The sequence below is a fragment of the Abramis brama genome, assembly GCF_963993115.1.
Source record: "Abramis brama genome assembly, chromosome: 1".
Classification (NCBI taxonomy): Eukaryota; Metazoa; Chordata; class Actinopteri; order Cypriniformes; family Leuciscidae; genus Abramis; species Abramis brama.
In genome coordinates this window covers 52593961-52603792 of record NC_139963.1, presented here as the reverse complement: position 1 = coordinate 52603792, position 9832 = coordinate 52593961, and the positions used below count along the sequence as shown (strand labels likewise).

The window sequence follows — 9832 nt, the reverse complement described above, 5'->3', positions numbered from 1 at the left end:
AGCAGAGCTATTCTCTGAACGTGTTCAAATGCATCCTGCAAAATCTCCATCATCTGGAAATCACACTGAATGCTGCACTTAAAGTCCATTTCAGAGTCTTGCATATCTGAGCTTTCTCTATTCTCCTGAGTAACTCTCTCAGTTAAATGATCTATAAGAGATTATTTGAGGTTTTGCATATGTGATAGTCCTATTTCTCTTTATTTTGCAGATTTTAAACACACATAAACACTAACATTTAACATAAAGCATTGGCTTTATCTGTCAATGAATAAATCATGTTACTGCCATGATGGTGTTGTTCCAGCATCTACCAGCAGAGGGTTGATGAGATTATTCAGTCAATTCCTGACCTAATCCCAGAGGAAAACAGTGAGGATCAGGCACTCTTTTAAAAAGACACATTTCCGGCTATACTTTTGGACTCTGCTCATATACAGGTGCTGGTCATATAATTAGAATATGATGAAAAAGTTGATTTATTTCAGTAATTCCATTCAAAAAGTGAAACTTGTATAATGTATACATTCATTACACACAGACTGATATATTTCAAGTGTTTATTTCTTTTAATTCTGATGATTATAACTGATAACTTATGAAATTCCCAAATTCAGTATCTCAGAAAATTAGAATATTGTGAAAAGGTTCAATATTGAAGACACCTGGTGCCACATTCGAATCAGCTAATTAACTCAAAACACCTGCAAAGGCCTTTAAATGGTCTCTCAGTCTAGTTCTGTAGGCTACACAATCATGGGGAAGACTGCTGACTTGACAGTTGTCCAAAAGACGACCATTGACACCTTGCACAAGGAGGGCAAGACACAAAAGGTCATTGCTAAAGATCCTGGCTGTTCACAGAGAATGTCCAAGCACATTAATAAAGAGGCGAAGGGAGGGAAAAGATGTGGTTAAAAAAAAGTGTGAGAAGGAGAGGATAGTGAAACAAAACCCATTCAAAAATGTGGGGGAGATTGGTGTCAACTGAACTGGAGTCAGTGCCTCAAGAACCACCACGCACAGACGTATGCAAGACATGGGTTTCAGCTGGCGCATTCCTTGTGTCAAGCCACTCTTGAACAAGACACAGCGTCAGAAGCGTTTAATGACAAAAAGGACTGGACTGCTGCTGAGTGGTCCAAAGTTATGTTCTCTGATGAAAGTAAATTTTGCATTTCCTTTGGAAATCAAGGTCCCAGAGTCTTGAGGAAGAGAGGAGAGGCACAGAATCCACATTGCTCGAAGTCCAGTGTGAAGTTTCCACAGTCAGTGATGGTTTGGGGTGCCATGTCATCTGCTGGTGTTGGTCCACTGTGTTTTCTGAGGTCCAAGGTCAACGCAGCCGTCTACCAGGAAGTTTTAGAGCACTTCATGCTTCCTGCTGCTGACCAACTTTATGGAGATGCAGATTTCATTTTCCAACAGGACTTGGCACCTGCACACAGTGCCAAAGCTACCAGTACCTGGTTTAAGGACCATGGTATCCCTGTTCTTAATTGGCCAGCAAACTCGCCTGACCTTAACCCTATAGAAAATCTATGGGGTATTGTGAAGAGGAAGATGCGATACGCCAGACCCAACAATGCAGAAGAGCTGAAGGCCACTATCAGAGCCACCTGGGCTCTCATAACACCTGAGCAGTGCCACAGACTGATCGACTATTTCAATGTCTGTATTTTTCAATAATATAATCTATTTTCTTTGCCTAAATATCTTAGGTTCTTCATTCAGGGAATCCTCCAACTGGTGGGCTTCATCTTTTGCGGCAACTGAGAGTGTCTTCTTGTTGATTTCATCTATGGCTGTTGGCTGAAGTCAGTTGTAGTTCTTGTGTTTCTCTTTTCTTCAGAAACCCACTTTAAGAAAGAAGAGGAACTGTTTTCTGAATCTGTGAGAATTCACACCGGTCCGCCTAAACTGGGTTCAGATATGATCACAGTTGTGTGTGGGTTAAACCAGTGCGGTCAAACTAACTGAGCTCTCAACGCCAGCGGAGACATGCTTCTGAAAACACTAGAGCTCAAAGCCACAACACAAAGAGACTGTCACGCATGTGTATAAACACACACGAACATGAAGATGAATATTTAATTAAACCAACAGGTAATCCAAACAGGAACAGAGTAACATGCAACACACCCACTAAAGACGACACCAGACATACAGTATCATTGTTCTCGGTGTGACTCAAGAAATCTGCCAAGACCCGTTTCATTACAAAAGGAAAAAATAAAAGATATTATCTTTTTTTTTTTTTTCTTTTTTTTTTTTTACAAGGAAGAAATATCTTGAGTATCTTCAGAGCATGGTGCCGATGACACATACTGACTAATGACACACCAAGGTATTCATAAAATATAGCCAACACTGGCTCGTTGGAAAAACGCTGCAAAATGCAAAATACGTACCAGTATGTACATATTACTGCAGTTTATAAACGAAATGAAGACTAGAGGCAGTAAAACAGCAAGCACTTTTAATCATTTTCACACACATTAATAATAACTTATTAAGCTTGCTCAGTAGCTCAGCTGGAAGACCTTGGGTTTGAATCCTGTGAAAGACGAGTCATGATATAAGAGCTCAAAGTTCATTAATAATCTTAAACATGCTACGATTATGTTTTTTATGTCGCATTTGCTTTTGTTAACACTATCGGGTAGGTTTAGGGTATAGTGTAGGTGTACGCTATTTTAAAGCATGATCGTTAATCTTTTAACGCCACTCACCGGACATTTAAACTCAGAACGGCGATGATACGTACAAACTTCGACGTGATAAAACGTTGCCATATTCACGTTCATCTGTCTTTAGCGCCACATTTAGCATTTGCTATTGTTAACACTATGGGGTAGGTTTAGGGTATAGTGTAGGTGTACGTTATTTTAAAGCGTGATGGACCATTAATCTTTTAGCGCCACTCACTGGACATTTCACTTTGAAACTGTTGTGAAACATGCACAACGCCACAGGTTCGTTTTTCACATGAGCCAGGGTTGCAACATCGTATTTTACAGCAAATTAAATTCAAAATAGCCTCTAAAGCATCTCTGAATTGCTTTAAACAGCTCCGCCTGTGTCACAGCACACAAAACCAGCTGACCGAGAATTATCCCCGTCAGAGCGGCTCGTGCCACTGCCAAATCCACCGGCCAAAGGGAAAATGACTGGCATTTGGTGTTTGTAATGTTAATAAAGGAGTCTGGATCTGATCTATTTTCTCATCGCTGGAGAGAGTAAAGCAGAACATTATAATCCATGTGTTGAAACTCTTCCTGAAGACATTTAATATCTGCTTAACAGACGCTCATGAAGTGTGTGCAAATACTTTCTGTTACACCAAATAGGAGCTGACGTTAATCATTTCAAAATACCTTAAAAAGTGTTTTAGAATTAATTTTCTACAAGTTAGTCATGGATAGTGGAAACCTTTTCAGTAGCAAACTCATTTTATTACTAATAATGTAATTATTTTATTTCTAGATTTTATCGTCATGCGGGAAACTGCGAAAAGAAAGAAGTGAGACTAACAGTAATTCTCTCGTGTGCAAAAGTAGCCAATAAACTGTTCAGTGTGTTCAATAAACGATCATATGTGTGAGACAGTGTTTTCACAGTATATGCACTTCTCACACGTTTCACACACACTTAAAGCAACACTTCACTGTGGCATCGTGTCACTAAACAGCAACTCTAGCAGAATTTAAACACTCATTTGATGAGTTAATAATAGTTAATAACCACAGGAGGAGCTGATGATGTTTAAAGGAGGAGCTGTAACTAAGAGAAAGAGCTGTAACTATATATAACAAAGAGAAAGACTGACAGAAACAGAAAATGTCTGATAAGTGTGATCTGTGTCTGCTGGGACTGATCATTCTCTCTTCACTTCTCACAGGTAAAGAAATCTGTATTTTCTCTAAACACATTGTAGGATTGAAAATAATCCAAGATATTTTAAATGAACAAAGACGTTTGCTTTACTGTTTTCCACCCCCTCTTTCTACCACAATGACCATTTGTAGTTCCTAAAGGCACAGAGGGGCTGATAGTGATCACTGTAGGCCAAGATGTTTTGGGGGTCGATGAATTGTCACACATTTAGTACGGTGGGGGAAGTTGTAATTATCTGACTGGTCAGTTTGAACGTCTCACATTTGGGTTTTAGTCACATGGTCAGGGAAAGAATAAAAGAAGATTGTAACTGTTGATCTGTCTCTTTTATTCTCTGGGTCCCTTTCTTGGGGCTCTCTTTGGAAGTCCAAAGTAGTCGATTGTCGAGTTCACGCGTGTGATCATAGGTAACTACACCTATGCGCGTGAACTCGACAATCGATTACTATGGACTTCAACCGAAAACAGGATGTAAATACAGGTATGAGCGCTGGTCACATTGGAGGACAAGGAATCACTCACATTGGCTGTGCACTTGTAATGACACATTAAGGATGTTAAGAGGGTAAAAGCCAGAGGTGGACAAAGTACACAACTTCCTTACTTGAGTGAAGGTACAGATACTACTGGTCAAATATTACTCCGTTACAAGTAAAAGTTGTAAAGGCCGATTCTTACTTAAGTAAAAGTACATAAGTACTCGTTTTTAAAAGTACTTAAGTATCAAAAGTAAAAAGTAAATGTCAATGCATTGTTTTATTATTGTTGCATTGTTGAATGCAATACTTACAGTACCTTATGCCTCTGAATCTATGCCTGCATACCCTTATATCAATATCACATTTATTTCTAGAACACAGTTCCAGTAGTGGGATTGAATAGGAGATTGAATAAGTCACTCAATAACGTCTACAATGGTTTCGGACACCCAAATGGCTGTTCCATCAAATAGTGCACTTGGCTAAGTTTTTTGGCTTTGATGTCAACCCGACTTTCATTTCCAACCAAAATCCAACGTCTGTCCGACGTCGGGTTCTGACGTAAATCTGACGTTCATTTCCAAACCAAAATCATCCCCTGACTGACGTTACTACTTTCCACTCAAGGACCTTGACAGAAATGTAGTGGAGTAAAAAGTATGATATTTGTCTTTCAAATGTAGTGAAGTTAAAGTAAAAACTTTCCAGAAAAGATAATACTCAAGTATAGTACAGATACTCAAAAAGTGTACTTAAGTACAGTACTCAAGTAAATGTACAGTACTTTGTTACTGTCCACCTCTGGTAAAAGCAGGTTTAAAACTTGCCCCATTGAAGTCAACAGGGTGCAAATTTTAAAAAGAGGATAACATGGTGTAGGCAACACCGATTTTCGTCGTTGTTCTCTGTATTGACAGCACTCCAAATTTACAAAAAAATTAGCTCAATGTTAAAATTGACCGGAGTTCTCCTTTAAAACTTGTGATTTAATGTCAATACATCAACATAAGTGTATGTCTTTAAAGCAGATTATATAATAATTGAAAATGCAATTTGACATTATTACAAAGTGCAAAGTAAAAAAAAAATGAAAAAAATTAAAACCAGCCATGAAAGTGTCCCTCTTTAAGTGAACTTTAGTGGCCCTTTATTTTATTAATATTATATTATCTGCAAGTAGTTTCTTTTTAAAGTATACTTTGTAGAACACTACAAGTGCACATTTAATAACATAAAGATAAAAGATAAAACACAATAGTGTATAACAACATGACGCAATTTAAGTGATACTACACTGGGTGCGGTGAGACACTACACAACAAAACCCCGACAGTAAACTGATGCCACACTCTATTTCTGACGTACTCCGAGCTCTTGTGCAAGTTCTGTTATGAAGGACAAATGGACTTGGACTTGTCATGTGTAGTGTAGACAGCTGGTCTCGTCCAGTGTAAACACAGTGTAACAGCGACAGGAGTTCAGATTCTGGTGTGCTGATATATTTGTGTGCGGCCCAACTTACCCATCCTTCAAACACATTCACTGACATTACATTCACTGCAAACTGTCAAAAGCCATACATGCCATATTACTTAACAATTAGTTATTAGTCATGTGCCTTAACAAGTAAAGTCATAACATAATGACACATTTTCAAATTATTAGTTAATGATTAATTAAAGCAGACAACTGGAAGTTGAAGTACATTGCTTTGACCAACTGTGGTAATTAACGCATTAACTTACACTATTAATTCATAAAATATGTTATTAAGAAATTAATACATTATGACACATTTAATTAATAACAATTCATATATTACTTAAATCTATTAACCATATAGAATCTTTATTAGTTGCTGATGCAGTAACCATTAATTAATGGTTTAATTTTTCATGAGTTAAATAATGCATATTAGTGCACCCGTATTGTAAAGTGTTACCAAAAATACTATGATTGAAAACCTCTGCTTTTTATGCTGGTGTTTTATGTCTTCATGTATTAATATATGTATCATAATGGTCACTGAGATATACTGTGATATACTATGTTTCAGGTACCACTACCAGTGGAGTGAAGAATGTGTTCATTAGTTCTGGTGAAAATGCCTCTCTGTCCTGTAATAAAACTCTTTCTGACTGCAAATCAGCTACATGGATCTACTCTAACAGCTTCAGACGTTTAGCAGAAGTTGAACTGATTACTTTAGGGGAAAAAACTAAAGTGAGTCTGGAGTCTGACTGCTCTCTGAACATCAAGAACGTCACAGTAGAAGATTATGGATCTTACACTTGCCGACAATATGTGAAAAACGGACAGAATGACATACAAGGACCTGATGTGGATGGAAAACACCAAAAACAAGATCCTGATGCACGTGTTTCTCTGCATGTTCTTCATGGTAAGTTTATAATATGTACTCAATTTACTGTAAAATTCTCCCTTTAAACTCAGATGATGATTGAAGGGTCTGTGATTTGTGTCTTGTGTTCAGTTTCAGTGTCTTCATCATCATCATCATCATCATCATCATCATCTTCATCTTCATCCTCACAGACTGAGATCAGTCCAGGCCGCTCTGTGACTCTCTCCTGTCAGTTGTATTCAGTCATCTGTGATGTTCAGGTTTATTCTGGGGGAATTGAGCTGTTGTGGGTGAATCAGGCTGGTGTTGATCTGAAGACAGACTCCAGATATCAGATATTATCATCACATCACTGTAACATCACTCTGACTACAACACTCCTGAATGAAGATGACAACAGAGAGTGGAGATGTCAGCTTACTCACAGAAATGAAGTCAAGACCTCAGTCAGATACACTGTCAAGTATTCAGGTGAGAAAACAGTGTTAGAAGACCCTTCTTAGGCCCCATTTACACTGCATGGTTCAAGTGACCCAATTCCATTTTTTCCTCTCATGTGGCACAGATCGGATATGACCGGCGAACGTGTAAGCAGGAAAAAAACGCATGGATTCCGATATTCTCAGATCGGTTTCAGGCCTCACTCATATGTGGAAATAAATCAGATATGAATTGGATACTGCCATGTAAGCAGACAAATCGGATATTCCCCAGTAAATGCGAGTCATACTGTACGTCATTAAAAAAATGCGACGTCAACTCAGGTGGACATTAACTGCGATCACATATTAATGGCGCGATGGAGGACGAAGGCTCAACACAGTGGAGTAATTTTTTTGTCCACCTTACGAGAGCAATGTTTTGCTGACCTTTGAAAATAGTGCGGAGAGCAAAACATTGGATAATTAGAGATGCGCGGATGAGCTCCAACGTCACCCGAATCCGCAGCCAAAAACAAATCATCCACCCGCCACTCACCCACACCAATAATTTTCTCTGATTTAAGTATCCGCACCCGATGGTCAAATTACTATTATTCGTATGTGTTGTTACGCGCAAGGATAAATGGATGATCATTCCAGCGTGATGACGCAATGCGTGGAAAATCTCAGAGATGGTACACGACGAGTATTTGTGGTTAAAAAGTATATATTTTTTTTATTTTTTATTTTTTGAAAATGACCGATCGTTTCGCTAGATAAGACCCTAATTTCTCAACTGGGATCGTGTCGAGACTTTAAAGCTGCATTGAGACGGACATTTGTACCTTCTTTGTACATTGGTATAGTTGGTTGCACCCGGATTAACTTTAACACTCTTCAGAGTGGGACCTTATGTACTCTCAGCAGAGTTAAATGAAATCTGGGGATTTTGCTGTGTGTGTTCTCATGTTGGATTGCTCTCTTTAGTTTGGTCAAATAAAGTTTAAGATGCTAGGTTTGCTATGCCTCACTTCTTCTCCTCATTCTGGATATTATTATGATGCATCTCAACTAACATTCATCCTTTTCAGATCAAGCTGATACAACAACACCAGGCACAGGCTCTCAGGATCATTGGAATAAAAACACACAAGGTACATAATCACAGTGTTTTGTCTTTGTCTATAGTTGTCCCCAATCTGTCCGTCTCTGACTCTGTGCTCGATCTCTTCTTCAGTCATAGTGATTTCTGTCGCTGCAGTCGCTGTTCTCCTTCTTGCTCTTCTCTGGCTGATCTGCAGAAAAAGAGCAGGTGAGTTTTCAGATTTACTCCTTTACAACAATTAAAAACAGTTCAGATGAGCAAACAAACACTTTCTGTTCAGACTGTAAGTATATAGAAACGTGGATTATATGAAATTCTCAAACAGAAGTTTATTCCTGCTGAGAAATCCTGTAATGTCAATCTCAGTTATCAAGTTAACAATCATTTTTATTATTCATTTTAATGCTTCAACAAAATCTGATTGTTGAAAATCTTAATACTTAACATTGTGTTTTTCCATAAATACTCATATTTCATGAGGCATTTGTTTTCAGATAATAAAAGAGGGACTGGCGACTCTGCGGTGAGTTCAGTAATGCAGTGATTTAGATTTGATTACTGTCTTTAAAGCTCAATAAAGTGTCATTCATGCAGTTTAACTGTTTGTTCTGAAGGTCAAAGATGAGAATGATCATAACGGGGCGAATGAGACGATCAACATGTCCATTCCTCCCGCTGCAAGAGCCGATGTGAGTCCACTAAATCATCAAACATTACGTTCACTGTCTGTTCAATAATGTGATTTAAAAGCTTTTGTGTTATTCTACATATTATAGTGAGAGATATGTCTGTTCTGTGTGTTAAACTTGACTCTCTGCACGTCTGCATTGATGTTTAGGAGCAGACAGATGATGTGACTTATTCTGAGGTCACTTCTTCTAATACAAAGCCAGTAAAATCACTCAATGTGAGTAGATACCAGCACATGAGTTTGACTCAGATAAATGAAGCTCATGCTCTAATAATAATAATAATAATAATAATAATCGCTGTCGTTCAAACATTGATGGACAGAATCTGTTCTTTCAGGATCATGATGATACAGTGACTTATGCTGCCATCAGAGGAAGAGAAGATCAACCGCAGGATCAACTTTACGCCTCTGTGAACAAGAACAAGACCTTCACAAATAAACATTAATGATACAGATCATGAGCTCATCATATCAGGAGCAGACAGGAAGACTTCATCTCTCTGGGGTTTGGAGGAATTATATATGTGTGTGTGAACGAGCAGATACTTGTTGAATGTCCTTTGAATATGAGTGAGATTTATTGTGAATCATCATCTGGTCAGAGTGCAGAATCTCATCTATATCATCACAGCTACAGTAAAGTTAGAGACTGAAGCCCTGATGTGTTTTCATACAGGCCAGACTCAATCTAGTGTCTCACAAGCCTCTTCCATGACTGGAGTCTGTTCATCCTGAAAACCTCCATCTATCTTACACCCGGTGCAACGCAGCGCCAGGCGCGACGCAAGTGTTTTTTGCTAGTTTTAGCCCGATGATCATTTTCACGTCCTGCTCCATGTTGTTTAAAAAGCAAACGCATTTTCACCCATT

General features: G+C 38.4%; 1 long non-coding RNA gene across 1 annotated transcript; it reads left to right on the top strand.

The window, feature by feature from the left end:
* The first annotated feature begins 8397 nt into the window (after positions 1 to 8397).
* Positions 8398 to 9434, top strand: LOC311066540. Its single transcript, XR_014603102.1, has 5 exons — positions 8398 to 8475; positions 8763 to 8791; positions 8883 to 8957; positions 9107 to 9175; positions 9298 to 9434. It is a non-coding gene; the product is annotated as an uncharacterized lncRNA (long non-coding RNA).
* The last annotated feature ends 398 nt before the right edge of the window (positions 9435 to 9832 follow it).